Raw genomic sequence first — 17,468 nt, 5'->3', positions numbered from 1 at the left:
ATCCAGTGATCAGAGGAAAAATACATTCTGTTATAACATTTTAATAGAATTCGCGAAAAGACATTTTTGTTAAAACTTCACCCGTCCAGTGCACAAACCTTCGAGTTATTATACTTGTCGACGATGTATTTCGAGAAGTGTTTCTCGGTTAACACAACCAGCTAGTTAGATTTGGGATTTTTTCTCTAGTTACATAAATTGTCCTCCGTTCCCGCATGATGTATAATTTGAACCCCGAATCACATTGATGGATATTTGTTCATTCGTCTAAATTCCTTGTCGCCTCTTCTCGTTTCTCTTCTTTTTTCAAATCTTGCGACTCTGTTTTTAGAAACTCTTCATTTTATCTCGTGATACGTCTGAGATGTAGAACATGCTGTGTTTTGTTTTTTGTGGTTTTTATTCTTGATGTAAAAAATAAATAAAAAAGCTTTACAATTAGAATCGGCGTTTGGTCTATACGATACAATATATACTTAATCGACCACTCCCCGTAGGGGCTTTTCGTGGCCGACGAAACAGAAGAACAAGAATCCCAACTAGTCCGAGGCAAACCAGTCGGTCATTTACAAGTGCAGCTGGGAAGTCGAACCGGGAACTACCACGATCTAAATTCAACGAGGAGCGAAGGGGGGTCTTGAACCCAGAATCTCTGGATCTCTGAATCTCAAGGCTAGCGTCATAACCACTGAGCCACACTAACCTGCTAGTTTCGACAAATTTACAATACCGATGACTTCGGTTTTACATACAGAAGAATCAACGAAAATCTATTACTTGCTCGACGTATAATTAAGCTTGGATACCAAGCGATTTTGCAAATGACGCACCTCGTAAAAACCACTAGATTTTCTCTCTGGTTTGTATAAAAATGGATTTCGAGGCCCTTTCGGTGTAGCGATTAATCGCGATAATCACAAGATATAACAACAAGCCACGATGCAAAGCTATACCGACGACTACATTCGTTTCCTTGGAACGAATAGGCGCTTTACGGGAGACATGCTTATTTGTAAGCGCAGAGCTAGCGAGGTTAGCCAAATAATTTGCGATTTGCAAAACGGCCAAGCTGCTTTGGACGATGTCATCCAAGATCTGACTTTGGTGAGACGTTGGTTCTCCGAACGATTGCAAGATCTTAAAGCGAAAGACCGGGAGATAGGCGAGGCCTTACTCGAATACGACACCTGTCCTGTGTACACAGACTGTGTCATGAACAGGATCGTTACGCTGTGGAGAGGTGCCAAGTCGAGATCGACATGTTACGAGGAACTGTACAGCATGGTTACTTTGAGGACATCTGCAAAGAGGTGAAGGCTAAAGAACCAAAGGATGAGCTGATTGGAAAATTTGGAGAACAATTAGGCAGAGAATTGCAAATATAAATGGCTACAAAGCACATTCGCTGCACTTGACTTGCACCTCGCGTTTGTTTTCCAAATGCAGGGCTTCAGTTGGGTGCTCTTTACAATAGACATTCTTTCTCGGTTCACGGCATTGTTCCTTGGTGACATACACTTTAGCATAGTGCTTCGTAGTACAGTTGACACATTATACAAAACACAGTAAAACACGCAAATCCAGCGTTGAATATTCTTTCGATGCGATGCTTCCACGGTTCGGGGAAATAGAGCATAATGGCGTGAAAGAACGACCATACCAAACAAACGGTGTTGGAATCCAACCAGTCTACGTTCCACTGCACCCGTTGTATATGACAATAAAGAAATATAATCACACAACCGACTCCAACAAATCCGAGAAAATTCGTCATCGATTGTCTGGATACTTGACCATAAATGTAACAACCACACAAAACACAGTAAAATAAGCAAATCCATCATTGACCATTTTTTCAGCGTGATGCCTCAAAGAATCGGGTAAATGACATGCAATAATGTAAATGCATAGCCACACTAAAGAAACGTCACTGAAACTTAACGGATCGTACCATTGCACTCGTTGCGGAAAATAGACGAGCAAACAGAAACAGCAAAAATCAACAATAAATTTCATCGTTCGTCATTGAGTAAACCACGTAGATAATATTCTCCGCACTGGTCTGCGATCCACATGAAAACAAGTGTTACGGTACTTGCGACACCCAAGTGAAACACGAAACCGTCCAAGGTGTCTCCGCATCGATCAAGGAATAAATCAAGTCGCATACCTTGTAAAGACTTCTTGTTCGAGGATTTCGGATAATTGCCTGGGTCCGCCGTAAAGGAGACAAACAGTTAACAGTAACAAAATCGTAGGACCTGCAAACGAAACGTCGATAAAATTTTCCAAGCACCAGTCAATAATTCACACGGCTTTTCGCCACGGCATGTTATGGCATTAGACGAGTGATATCGTCTCTTTTATGCGAGCTCAAAACGGGTCACGTGTCCTTTTTTTTTCAGGAAATGATGATATATATTTTTTTTATTACGGCATTGAACGAGTCTACAGAAAAATAATGACTCAAAAAATCGGTTCGCATCATTTGGGTTTCACGTAGAGTGAATACTTTAAAAAGGAGGGGTAATATTGTCATCCGCAAACGTCAGCGTTTGAAATTATCGAGTCTAATTTCGTAAATGATTGCACACAAAACGTATCACGGGGTTACGTCACCAACGTCAGTGTTTGAAATTGTCGAGTCTATTTTCGTAAATGATTGCACATTCGATTGCACACAAAACATATCAAGGGGTTACATCGTCAAAATGACGCAAGCGACTCGTGACTTATGCACGCGCGACTGTATAAATTTGGTAAGCCATTTCGAAAAAGTCTCACAACACGATTGCGCTCGATAGATGAGTTCGTCTCTTATCACGACCATGAATTCAATTCAAAAGAAGAGAAGCTTCAATGACCTCGAAATCGCAGTTGAGTCCTGTAGCACCGTGAACTCTGTCAAAAAGCCAAAACTTTTCGAGGAATCAGAACACTCGAGGGGCAAAGGATTTGACAAGTGGTATGTCCCAGCTGCCTTTCGAGATGCCATAACCAACCGCGTCGGTCTTCGTGGCTATGCCAAAGTGTACTATGAATGGTACAGGCTTCAACAAGATGAAGGCACCGATGATGTGTTCTATGACTGCCATAAAATCGAGGTAAAAAAGGTACTTTCTCTTCATGAAAGAGCACCCAGACCTGGTTACCTTAAAGAGGAAACAGTTCCCCGATCTCGCGAAGATGGTGGAAAAGCATCACAAAAATGTCTTGTTACCCTTCTGGAAAGAAGTTCAGAAGCAAGTTAGTGATCTGTTTCTGTGGCGTCGAAATCGGAAGTTGATCCATAGAATTATTTGCTCTGGGCACTTTCACTTCATTTTATATCATTATTACTTTTTAAACGTCTTTGAATGGCTTCATTCAGAGAGTTCGTTTTTGGAAAAGGAACGACCGATGGTCATCCGTGAAATATGGGGAGAGTCTGACGATTCCTGCAGCACCGTGGAGTCAATCCAAAGCGTTTCCAGTACTCGGGCATATCCATTGGTTGACGTAAACATCAAGAATACCAAGTGGTATGTCCCCGTTGCCTTTCAAGACATCGTGACAAACCTTAAAGGTCTCAGTGGTCTGGCCAAAGTAAAGTATGTATTGTTCAGGGTTGACGAGGATAGGAGCCTAAATGTGGCGGCCGATCGCTACAACATGCTCGAACATTACTTTCGCTTTATGGAAGAGTATCCAGATGCGGTTGCCGCAAAGAAAAAGCGATTTCCAGTTCTTGCAGAGTCGATGGAAGAACATTATTCTAAGGTGTTACTACCCCTGTGGAACGACGATTGCCAGAAGCAGAGTAAAAGAATAAATTGGACTTACTCTGGACACTTTCATTTCATCGTGTACCATTATCATTTTTTGAACGTGTTTGACTCCCATCTCTTGGATGTTGACAAATTACGTCCGATGGTCATCCGTGAGATATGGGAAGAGTAAATGCGTGCATTCTATCCATATTGTATGAAGTAGTTGTTGTCGTCGTAAAACGAATTCCTTTGTTGTTAACAATAAAAAAAAACAAAGATGCAAACATTGCGTGTTCTCGTTTATAACTAATTTAGTGTCCGCGCGATCCGTTAAGAACGATTGTATAAATTCGGCGAGCCATTTCAACTAAGAGTGTCACAACACGATCGAACTTAATACAAAGAGCCTTCAATTCTGAAGCAATAGGAGTATAATAACACAAGGATAGGGTGAGAACATAAAAACAGTGCCCCCAGTTAGAGGTCCAGCGCTAGAACGACTAGACACTTAAGTAAATAAAGTTCATTTCTTTCCTTTCGATGCTGAGCCATAATGTAAACGATAACACAATAACAATCACAACGCCTTTCGTGACTTCAAGCTCCTGTGGCACCGTGTCCTCGATGAAAAGACAAAAATATCACAAGAAACAAAAAATGAAATACGAGGAGAGTAAATGCTCGTTCTCATTCGTAAACAATTAATGGCCCACGTGACTCGTTACGCTAAACTGTATATATTCGGCGATCCATTTCGAAGAGTCTCACAACGCGGTTGCATTTGATAAACGAGTTTGTCTCTAGCTACGAATTTAGTCAATTCGGCCGAGATGTCTGACGATTCTTGCAGTGCCAACGCTTCGGTTCAAAAGAAGCAAGCGTTTGATTTAGATGCGATGGATAATTCCTGTGGTACCGTGAATCTAGCTTAAAGAAAGAAACCATCAGTTCCAGTTGATATGTCGGATAATTCCCGTGGTATCAAGAATTCAGTCGACCCGGAGATGTCGAATAATTTCTGTACTACCGTGGATTCAGTCAAAGTGAGGAGGAAATCTCACGAATCCAAAAAATCGGACGTTGTATCTCCGTCAGATGGCGATACCGTGGCTGATAAAATAGAGAAAAAAAAAGAAGAAAGAGACTGTAACATCCCCGATGCCTTTCGAGATGACATTGTATATGGCACAGGCGTCAATGACATGGAATCTTATTTAAAAGCGAGAAACCGCAAGCGCTCCCAGTTTGACAACTGTTTTGTTTATGATTACTTTCGGTTCATGCAAAGTCATCCACATCGGGCTGTCGAAAAACAAGAACGGTTTCACGAACTTACCGAGAATATGGAAAAACACCATGAAAACGTCTTGCTGCCTTTATGGGAAGATCTTCAAAAGCAAGAGAAAATCGACGCCCCCTGGCGTATTCCGTGGCAGTGGATAGATAAACACCATGATTTTATTTTGTATCATTACCATCTTTTGGACGTCTTCAAACACTTGTACCCAGACATGTTAAGAAAATCACCACGAAAGAATGCCCGTAAATTAAACGCGGTAAAACAAAGACACGCATTCTATTTTAGGAGATGATAAAATGTTTTATGTTAGACCGAAATAATTGGCACCACGAGACCATCGAAGCCAAACGAGAGCTCGAATTGTAAACGCTTCCTTTATTTTTAACATTAAAATCATCAGAGAAAACAACATGCGTTCCGTGTACTTTTCTTACTACAAGTGTTTCATTTTAGATTTCCATGTTGGGCATTTTTTTCGGATCCCATTCATCATCTGAGCTCCACGTACATTCTTCGGCATTTGGGGTGCTTTTCTCTTGCACAGAAAGGTAATATTGATACTTCTCGTTCGCGATATCATGTCGTCGTTCGATAATACATGTAGAAGTCTTCTCTGGATAAAGGTCTTCGTAGTTTGTAATGACTTGAACCTTTAATGATGGATCTGAACTTGTAATAACAACAGCGACCGTTTTGGCTCTCGTAGTTGCAACTTCCGGATCTTTTTTAGACTTGGAAGATTCGTCAGTCCGTTCAACCACTCCGTCTGGGCTACCTTCGTGTATATACGGATATTCTGTTTTGATTTTGTGATGCTCACACTTGTGCACACGCCTAATGTCACCACCTCTAGGGCAATCGCAGAACCTTATTTTACGTCTTGCTTTTCTTGCCTTTTTTGCTTTCTCGTGACGCCGTTGAAGTAGCGAAATCGTTGAAAACGCATTCGACATCTCACCACGATTTCCGGGGGTCGACTGCTCTTTTCCCTGACTATTTGCCTCTGCCGACAACATGTCCGGTTCGTGGACTCGTTTTCTTGGAGACACTGTGACCGAGTTGGACGCCATCGAACTTATACGAATGCCTGAGGTCTATGTAGTATCGACCGCGAATATCGGTATTGTTGTGATTACTGCAGCGAAAGGACCTGCTTATATACGAACCGACTCGCACACCTGTGATTAAATTACGTCATAAAGTGCTGTGTCGTCGTGATACGCGGCATCAGATGTTATTTGCTCTGTATGAGTACGTCTGAAACTTTGTTTATTGTGACGTCGAATTTCAACCACGTCATATCACGACGTTATGGTACAAATACGTCTCGGTTACATCACACTCGGGTACGCTACGGCTTGCGTATTTTGGTAGGCGCCTCGCATTAAATGACGCCGCGTATTACGAAAGAATGTTTGTGACGGATTTTCGATTTTGCATTCGTCATTTGACACGCCCAAAAAAAAAGCGTATAAATTGACGACCCATTTTTCCATCGCTAAACCGACGATTCAGTGTTTGATCAAAGTGAAATAAATGACCATGGCAGACAATTCTTGTTTTACTTGTAAAAAGTCACTGTCGGAGCCCGTAGATGGAGATTCCCGTATCTATCGAAGATTTTGTTGTGGTATTCGAGCGCACCACTCTTGTATCGGCTTTACGGAATTGTCCGATTGTGAAGCTTGTCGTACGCCTCCTAGCGGCGTGTTCATCTGGCTCCCGGTGATACAAGAACCAACAGTGATCGTCATCGATTACGAACCAGCTCGTAAGAAGGCGAAGACGGCGGTAGAGTTTGTATATTCTATTTGTTTAGAAGAACAATTGGATGATGATGACCGATTGATCAAGACTCGCTGCTGTCAACAAAGGGCTCACGTATCTTGTGTCAGAGAATTTTACCAAGTGCCCACAAATTGCAAAGATTCCCAAGAACGCTCGAGAATAGCAGAGACACTCGGAACGCCCGATTGCTTCATATGCAGAAAATCCGTTTCCAATGGGGTCTTTGGAATGAGACGCGCTTTACCAGAAATTTTACCTAGAGTGACGGACAGGAAGATCGTGCAATCCGTAGCCGAGGCGAATCAAGTGCTCGAAGCTTGGATTGATTTTTTCACTACAACAATAGAGAACGAGACTATTTATTGCGTTGATAAGTTATCTAGCAGAGAAGTCACGGTGAGAGCCGTAAAACAAACAGGAAAAGTGCTGGTTCGAACTTTACCAATACCGACCGAAGCTGTGATTGCAAGGAAGTTCGCAGACGAGATCAGAGACGTTCTCAAATGTGTGATCACGGAGTGGGCTGGACTCGAAGCCTCTGACACAGAATTTAATGCCATAACTGTGAGGCGGTTTTCCTTGTACGAAATAGTTGCTGTCACCGTAGCGTTCGAAGTCGTCCATTCGTGTGAAAACAGAATTTCAGACCGAGATTTAGATGCCCTGCCCTTTAAGAGCAAAACAGCTTTGACAAAACTTTCGGAGTGGAAACTCGTTGGTCATTTTTTTGACTTTGAAAATATTACCAGAACTCTAAGTCCTAAGGAATATAGGTGGAATCGTGAATGTGTTGGCTAGAAAGTCCTTTGGAATCTGTCTAGTTGATTCTCTGTTTGATCTCGTTGTCATGAAAAGATTTAAAAATAAAGATTACCGTGGCATTAACAAAATGCACGTGTATGTCTTTTCTTTTGTGGGGTGAAGCGATTCTCGCACTTAACATCCAAGCGATTGTATTAATATTATAATACACATCTGAATTATCCGGGTGGTCAAACTCCGGTGCAATTGCACGAGCAAAGTAAATCAAAGTTTTGGTTTGATATACACTGATCAAACAAAGGGGCACACCCATATCCAAGCGATATACGTGACCCCTAGTTAAAAACATTCATTTAAAAGTACTTTCACATTTTGTTGGTATTTATATTTCACCTTTTTGCGCTCACAAGACGACAATTTTCTATACATTTATTTTACAAGTCCTAACCAATTTACACAAACGAACAACTGTAACATTTTTATTTGTAGCCACGCTCCATTCTTATCGTCCAATTCATTTTTGTCCAAAAATAATACAATGCAGGGTTTGTTGAAACTTTTCAGCAAATTCACTCGAAATCAGACACATTTGGTAAGACGACGGTTTTTGTTCGACGATCAACTCCTCGTTCGCGCTTCCACTTGTTCTCACTGTCGCCATCGGTCCTTCGATCAAGTCGTACGAACGTAAAGTCGTTCGTGTCTTTGCCGTTAGCCTTCCCGACCTAAAGGCAGACACTATCTCGTGCCATCGCTTTTCGTCGCCAAACAAATCTAGCTTGCTAGCCGAATCCAATAAATGGCGGTTTGCTTTGAATACCAGTATCGTGGGCTTTGCAGTTGTGCAATTCGCCCAGTTTAACACATGGTCAAAATTTTTGGAAAGGTAAAATCCCTTTCCGCAGCTAAAGTTGCGTTTCTGTCGTCCAGCATTTAAATATATCCCCTTACTGACAAAATATTCTTTGCGCTTTGGTGATCTGTGCCGTGGAAGAAGACTGTGTGGTATCCGTCATCGTCTTTCGGTAAATTCTCCTCGATGCTTTTCGACAGCCACTCCTTTCTCTCCAAGTTCATAATTTTGACACGGCCGACGCAGTGAAAATGTTTTCTTTCCTCGGTTTCGTTTTCAACCAGACAAAAACATTCATTGGTTTTATTACTTTTAAACGGAAACCTCTCCGATGGCGGAGAAAGAAGAGGGTTGTACTTAAATTCGTCTGCAATAAAAATCCGTGCCAATTCGCACGCTCGAACGTGTTGTTGCGTGGTTGCTGCAGACGAACGCTCTATGATATTTTTAACGGCGTCACTTGACGGGTCGAAGCCGATAGAAGCAAGCTGTTGTGCTGTGGTAGCGTTTTCGTCTATTGAATCGATATGTTCCCTCTTTTGTTCTAATAACCTTTCGATCCATTCGCAGAGGGTTCTATGGTTGTAGTGTTCTGGTGGCATTTCTTCGATGCCGTCGAGTAAATCGAGGTTGAGTCCAAGAATCCAGAGAACGGTCTTTCGCTTGATGGTGCTCGCAGGTGTAAGAGGCATTGCTCATCCTTTGGAATTGTACTCGAGGGTCTTACTGTCGTTTAGCGAGCCAGATCGCTAATGATATCGTCTAAAGTGTAGCAAGCTTTACGCCTTGCTAAAACCCTGTCTCCAAAAAAGGTTTCAAGGTTTCAAGGTTTTTATTTGCCATGATTACATATAATGTATCCGATTTAATAAACAAAATACAAAAAATTGTAAAAAAGGCGAGGAAGCCCATAAAGAAGCTATAAGAGCTTATGGAGCTATGGGCTTCCTCAAATTAGACTAAGAAATTAAGTTTAAGATAGCACTGGGACGTAATACAATATATTATTAAAAAGACGAAAGAGTGCACACACACATTTATCCACAAAAATACAAAACCGTAAATAATTCAAAGAATTTGATGCTACTAACGATAAAGAAGAAATCTTTTAAGGTTTTTGCAAAACTGAGCGGTAGATCCAGATGACTTAATTTGACTGTCAAGAGAATTGGAAGTGCAAGTGCATGAACTTGGTTATACTTGTTTGTTGCGGCTGTACCGAAAGGAAATTTATATTATACGCAAAAAATGGGAGGTAACCAAGTAGGGTTTATGTCACGGCGCATGCTCATTCCACTTGCGATATTTATAAACCGCCTTATGGGGCTGTAAATTCATCATTTTTTTTACCACAAGTGATAAAAGTTGAGACTTTTATCACATATATATTGCATTCAAGGCACGTTTTAAGTGTGGGCTTGTACAACTCTTTGTGCTGGGATGTGTACTCGCTCCGTGTATTGAACACAAGAATGACACCTGTGTTCTGGATCCTCTCATCGACCCTCTTGGTGTCTGGGCTTAGTTTTACGTTGGATGCGAACCACGTTGTACGCATTCTTTTTATTTCGCCCTTATCTCAAATTAATAATGTTTTCGATTCGTGTTGTTGCTTTCTAATGAGACCACGACATTTTGCGCTTGTTTTGCGATATTATATTGTCTTTGCATACATGCGTTGTAAAAAAATGCTCCTTGATTGTGTTTTTAAGTTATGTATATCTACAATCTTTGTCAAATTGTTGTCCAAAGTTTTCAACTAACTCAGTTTCGCAATCTTTTTAATTACTCCTTCGAGTCCTTGTGGATATCTCCTCTTTAATTGCTTATCCTTCTTCGTATCCTTGCAAATGTCTCCTAAGCAACCTTCTCGTATAGACCTGTTCATCTCACCAATCTCGTCTGTGTATCTCCCTAAACTATTCACATTTCCCTGCAGCGACATGACTTTTTTATAACATTGATACAAGGAGAGACCGTTATCATAATGCAAGGCTTCCTCTATTTCATTATTGCTTTTTCGAAGAACTTCTTGTCGTTCGGTCAGCCATTCGCGTACTGTTGTCAAATTACGAATCGTGTCATCTAAGGCAATCCGACTGTCTTCCAAATCGCCTATTCTGCGACTAACTTGAGAAGCCATGCGCTTTACGGGAAGTATATACCCAAGACGGCCGCGAGTATTGCTAGCGTCGTTCATCGTGGTTCGTGATTGTTGCGATCACTGTACAGAAAAGACTTCACAACCCATTTTTATACAAGCGGGCCGGAAAATCTATACAGGCAAAAATGGGACGTGAAACTACATCATGTCGTCGCGTAATTTTTACGGGGTGCGCCATTTACAGGCTCGTTTCGTATCTAGGCTTAATTCTACGCCAAGTAAACAATCGATTACGTCGATTTCGTAAACAATTTTACATTCGTTTATACGCAAGGCAAATCACGAGAATGCGTCATCGAGATGACGTGTTTTCTGATTTCAAAGAAATGTATAAATTGGGTAAATCATTTCACAAAACCTCACAACACAATCGCGCTCGCCAGACGAATTTGCCTCTAACCATGGCTTCAGTTCAAAAGAAGCGAGCTTTGGATCCCGAGACATCAGATACGATGGATTTGATTAAAAGAAAGAAAGTATCGTTAGAAGGACTTGTCAAGGAAGACAATGCGAAGGGAAAGATAGAATGTGACATTCCTCGCGTTTCCCGTACTGGCGCACTCTCGTCAGTGACTACAAAGGAAGACAAAGTTGGAGAGGGAAAAATAGGCTGTGACGTTCCAGATGCCTTTCGACACGATATTGCTAATTGTACGGGCATTCATGATGTGGAAGGCTATTTGAAATTGAAGAACGGCTCGAAATGTAGTTACGGCGATGGTGTCGTTTTCCATTACTTTCACTTTATGAACAATCACTCAGATTTGATTGCTAAAAAGAGAAAGCGATTTCCCGAACTCGCCAAGAGGTTGGAAGAACATTATCGGAACGTCCTATCGCCTTTGCCCGTGCGGATTTTTCCATGGAGTTCATCGCTGTGGGAAAAAATAAACAAGGAACATTATATTTTTATTCTCTATCATGCATTTTTTTTGAGAACCGTCGAATGCTGCGCCCTACATGACCCACAACGTGCAAAGGAACACGAAAACATCATCCGTGAAGTTTGGGGAGATTAAACGTGAACATTCTATTTTGAACTCGAGTTGTAAAGTTTTTCTTATCGTTGACACTTATATAATAAAAACCACTTAAAAAACATTGCATGTTCTATATCTCGAACAGATCACGAAGCATTTGAAGTTTATTCCACTGAATTGAAAAATATAGTAGTACTATCGGATTTGGACTTGTAACGGACACCGCATCCTGTTAATTAACCGTTTCGCCTCTTATAAAATGCTATCAAATTTGGACTTGCAATGAGCATGCTTCAAGTGATTCATGGGCGTGACCGTTGCGTGTAGCGCACGCTTTAGGCTACGCCCATAAGTTACTTGGGGAACCATTTAATGGGTGTTAGCGCAGCTTTGCACTCTTCATCCGGTTCAGAGTTTTCAGTGGCAAGTCCATCAGCTTCGTTGACTACTTATACACCTTTATTAAAAGTCAATCAAAAGAATACAGTGATCAAAAAAAAAAGGGTATAATTTGCACAAAATCGTTCAAAGTTCTTTCAAAACGTTTTAATTGCCAATATCACATCGATTGATCCTGCAAATAATTAATTCAGCACGATTTATTCTGAACCTTGTCTTCACGAAACGAGAAACCTTGGAACGGGGCAGGTAGTTTTGTACCTGACTTTTCCGGGACAGTGATGCTGCAACCAACTTCCCACACAATTGAATAAACCGTGGACGTTTCTTCTTGTGAGACTTTGAACGATAACGTCCACCTTAGTACTTCCAAAATAAAGACGGCAGACTTGTCCCAAGAAATCCAAAAAGTCTTGCAATCGATAGATTCGCACAAGAGACATGTTGATTTGCTTCAACGGAATCACACCTGAATATTGCTCTCGCTGGGGTCTTCGACAATCCACGCTATATTTGTTGCGCGGCCAAGTGAATATCGTGCCGAAAGAATGGGAATCGCAATATCTTTCCATTTGTCATGCACACAACAGTCCAAAGAATGGAAATTCAAAGTGAAAGACTCGTAGAGGAGAATTGCGTACACTCAAATACCACGAATAAGGTTGGTCTAGATCAAAGATTTCTCCGTGGTAGTTCATCCAACCTTGAGCCATGATTATGGAGTTTGAAACTCGAGTGGATGGGAGGTGTGGTGAGACTTCGGGTGCCGTTTCCCTGTACCAACCGTGTGTTTCCGAGGGCGCCTTCGTCGTGTTATTAGACTAGTATTTCGCCTGTGCCCTTCGAATGAATTGGTTTGTACCAATAAACAAAATACTTTATAAGTAGGATACCTTACAAATTTATTGTTGTATTCGTAATCAAACAAAGACTGAGAAATACATATTTGAATATAAATGAATGCTTTAATTGTGTATTTAACGACAAATTGTAACCCGATAGTCTGACGACACAATGTAGAGTAACCGTATATTTTACACACTATTTTCGAAAGCATTCGTCTCCCCGCGTGAGTGATTCACCTACGACAGTTCGTTCACCTTAGATGGCTCAGTCTTTGCTAATTCTTTTAGTTCTTTACAGTATTGTTGGTAGTAATTCCAGGGATCCAGCGTAAACCATTTTTTGCAGTATTTGCATTTTTGTTGTGGCAATGACTTCAATCGACGTTGTTCTCTCTTAAGAATGTTAAATTCTTTCACCGTCTGATTGAGAGAGGTCACTAATTTATCTATTTCGTTTGCATGTGGCCCTGTTTGATGCGCATTGTAGATGGATTTCACATTCATCATTGCAGCACAAGTGCACGCTGTCTTGACTTGACTTGTTTGCCTTGATGGTAGTTTTTGCCGAGGAATTTCTCTTTCGTGTGGCTGATAACAATGAATGCATTGCTTCGTTTTCTCTATAGCGACGCTGAGCACAACTTTCGCGGAACGGAAACTTCAATCAACTTTTTTTACGTATTGAGCATTGCTTTTCGCCTGGTGAAGCAGTTTCAGTTTTCGAACCACCGTGGACTCGGAACGCGTCACTGGCGCCATTTTCATAGGGATCTTCTCGAGCGGTTGAACTGCTCAGTTTCGTTCCGTTGTGTTCTGTTCGTTGCAAGCAACCACGTTCGATCCTTATATATCCTTTTTTCTTTTCTGTCGAAGGAGGTGGGGTGACTTGTCATAATATGACGTGTTTTAGATTTGACGTCGAAATAAACGTCGTCATCCCGACGCACTCGGGTTTGACGAATGAGGTAATCTTGACATCATTACGTCGTGGTGACCCCGTCAGTGTTGCGTCAGGATCAATGGTCTGAAAATGGGAATGATGACAGAGACGAGATGTAAAAATGGTACAAAAGCCAGCGCGTTTGTACACCGACTTCATTCTCCCTCGGTTGCTTTCAGCAGATAAAACAAGACAAAACGCTAAGTATCGAAAATGGCTCCGAAAAGAGGAAATGCTACCTGCAAAGACAAGAGAATATTACGTCTGGCTTCCACGGTACTATCTCGCGATGTGAACGGCTCTTTTGTCTCAAAAAGAGGTGCCGTACTAGATCTGGTTCGAATATGGTCCAGTGGTCGCAAAGACAAGAGAGCGCAGGTCGATTTGGATGCCCTGACGATGGCTGTGAGAACGATCCAAGATGATTGTCTGAAGGTCATCACAGAGATCAAGAATTCATTGAAGAAGGTTCGCGGGAGGAAGCCGCGGCCGGGTGTCACCAAGCCGTTGTTGGACGATTGTGCATACGAAGACGATCCTGGTCCAACAAAGACCTCGTGGGATTGCATCCGAGAAGACCTGAAAGGACTGAGTGGCTTGGACGTGACGAGCATGACCGAATCCATGCGGCGATGGGACAAAGTACAAGGGCTGAATGACCCACTGAGAAAATGTTCCATATTAAAATGCATGTTTGACTGCGACAGTAACATTCCAAAATGGTTACAATGCGAAATGACGGCTTTGAAAGAAATCCTCGAAAAAGACCCAGAATTAGCGAGCCTCATGGATAAACACGTCCAAGACGGCTCGCTGGAGGAGTATTCGTTCATCGCCGAAGAACGCCGGGTGAACATGACCGAGATAAAAGTGTATCTCAATCATGCGATAGTGTATCTGACCATGTGCGAAGGTCTGTCTCTGATGGATAGAACACATGCCATTTTTAAATCCCCTGGTATTTTTCTCAGTGGAATTTCTTTGAACCATCAAATGATAGAGGAATACTGTGAAGTAGTGGAAGTGGAAAGTCGAATCGTTCGCCGTCTCGAGAACGTATCTGGCTGTTGCGAGGTAGAGATGGAAGTTTATCGCGCGCCTTGGCAGGGAGAAACAAAAATCGACGAGACGGATTTCGTCGAATGGGAAAAGGAGATTCAAGAGGTTATATCGAACAAATCGCAATCTTTCAACAAGGAACTGGCAGCTGCATTTTCCGGACTACATACGGGACGCCGTTGTGGTCACAGAGTTCCATTTTGTCTTTATCCTTCCCGTACTCGATGCATGTGGCACATTTGAACACAAACACTCGCCCAGTCGAATTCGCTCGAGTACCATAATTTGTATATCGTTTAATTGACAAATGGGCATGTACAAGATGATAAAATAGTGCAACGAAAGAAAAGATAAAAAAATGTGTCCTTTTTTTATCATCATTTTTGTGATTTAGAATTATATTATTAAACAGTGAATAAAGAGCTACACTGGTAATGCAAAATACTGACTCGCGTCATGGGGTGCTCTAACGTTAAATCAACTCGATGTGTGTTTCGACATGCCGATCCGTCACACATTCATCCACGTAACAACTGTTCCTCTAATAAATCTAACGATGTGTCAATTTGCTTAATACATTGGTCTGTCTGATCGCGCATACGTCGAAGATAGTTTAACACCTTCTTTTCTTTCGAAGGATTGTCTCTCGCATCATTCCAAAGACCGATGGTTTTATCCAAAAAGTCCTTCGTTGTTCCTACACTTCCCAAAGTTTGATATGAACGTATTATCGTTGTTGCCGTATCTCGTAATTCTTGGGCGTCATTTGACTCCGAATACATTTGTATTGCGTTCAGTTGGTCGGAGTTTCTCTCTTCCAGTTTGCTAAAGAGTTCTAAATTCCAAAGAGTATTTTGCAATAGCGTGCAAGGACATTCCGCGTCTTTTCCGTCATGTTTGCCGCGACAAGTACACAGTTCTGTCATTTAGAGCTATTATCGGTTAACTCGCGCAATGAAAATGATAAATCGTAAATCTCGATGTTACGATGGGATGATAGATATTGTGATTCGAAACGGTTAATGGTCAAAAACGTTTTCTTGACTACGATGTTATTTTTTACTCGTGTAAAAGACAAACTTACATTAACACGTGACCACTCGAGATATATCGCACGTCACTTGCCATCCAATTACATGCAAGAGAACCATGAGCGTCACCGGTAATAAATTTACACCCATCGAGCCACCACCGAAAACCGTGAGAAAACCGTCGCGTCTGTGCCCATTTCATGACACCTCATTGACCGAAGATCAAACCCATGTTTACTGTAACAAGCACCTCGATTGCCCATTTTGGGTGGCAGTTACGGACGGAGTGCGCGAATGGGTGAACGAATTGTCGCATCAGCTTCACCTCGAGATCAAGGAAGGGCCGTGGTATTGTTTTTGTCACTGCATTGCCAAACTCACGCGGTATGCTGACGCGAACAAGCAAGACGAGAGTCGTTTTCTTTTGACTTGCGGAAAAAAAGATAAAGAACTACAGTGTTCGTTTTCCCAACGGGATGATCAACCGTGGTCTGACGAGATTATGGTGCGGCGAGGAGAAGAGGACGGTATTTGCGAGGCAATTCCAGTTCCAAGCCTCTCTGATGAAAGACTAGAAGTCGAGTCAAGAAAGTTCATGAAAAGGAATGAATGGATTGCCCAACATAAGAAAAAATGGTTTGAAAAATGACACTCGGGGTAGTCAGAACTGTTGCGTTTGTAGCCAGTAAAACATCACAAAAAAATTGTTAAGATTATGTTTTATTTCGTTTTTATTAAAAGGACGGTTGATTTATACACATTGATATATATATATATATATATATATATATATATATATAGATATAGATATAGATATAGATATAGATATATATATATATATATATATATATATATATATATGGAAATAAGTATGCACATGTGTTCGAGGCTCCGGCTATCAAATTGAGAAGAGTCGGCTGTTCAAATTCGGGAACACCCCGGCGGTAACCTAGAAAATCACCAGAAAAAAAAAAACAAAAAAGATTAACGAGATGAATAAAAACGAGTCGGGACTTGTCATGTCAAAGGGCAATATTTCGTGCATCATCATTCAATCACTATCTGTCTAGAATGTCAACTTACCGAAGGCTGCCATCCTCGTATCTTCTACCTCGCGACATGCCAATATTACTTCCAACATTGACCGTAGTTCCTCCTTTTCTCTTTTTATTTCTTTCTTCCACGACTTCTTAACTTTTCCAGACCGTAGACAACTATTGTTCCTTTTCGTTAACCACACTACGATGCTGTCTCTTTCGTGAATCAACTTCTTGAATGTCTCGTTAGTGTCATTCCAACCAGGTCTTAACTTTGTTAGCATGTTAGATTGGACGTCAAAGGCACCATCGCCGATACTGTCTTCGTCAAATTCATCACCGGATTGAACGTCAAAGGCACCATCGCGATTGCTTCCCATGTTATCAGAACTACTCACACAAGGATAACCACTCGCACAAGACTAGAATTCGTAGGATATATATTATAACCCAAAAGCGTCTGTATGAAAACGCTGTTACCCCACTTATATACAAACCCACACTGCGACACACGACGTCACTTCCTATGTATTCCTGTACGGAAACTACGCTTATTGTGAC

This window comes from Montipora capricornis, chromosome 2 (genome assembly GCF_036669925.1).
Source record: "Montipora capricornis isolate CH-2021 chromosome 2, ASM3666992v2, whole genome shotgun sequence".
Classification (NCBI taxonomy): Eukaryota; Metazoa; Cnidaria; class Anthozoa; order Scleractinia; family Acroporidae; genus Montipora; species Montipora capricornis.
The sequence above is the reverse complement of the archived record's forward strand: the minus strand, read 5'-3'. Positions refer to the sequence as shown.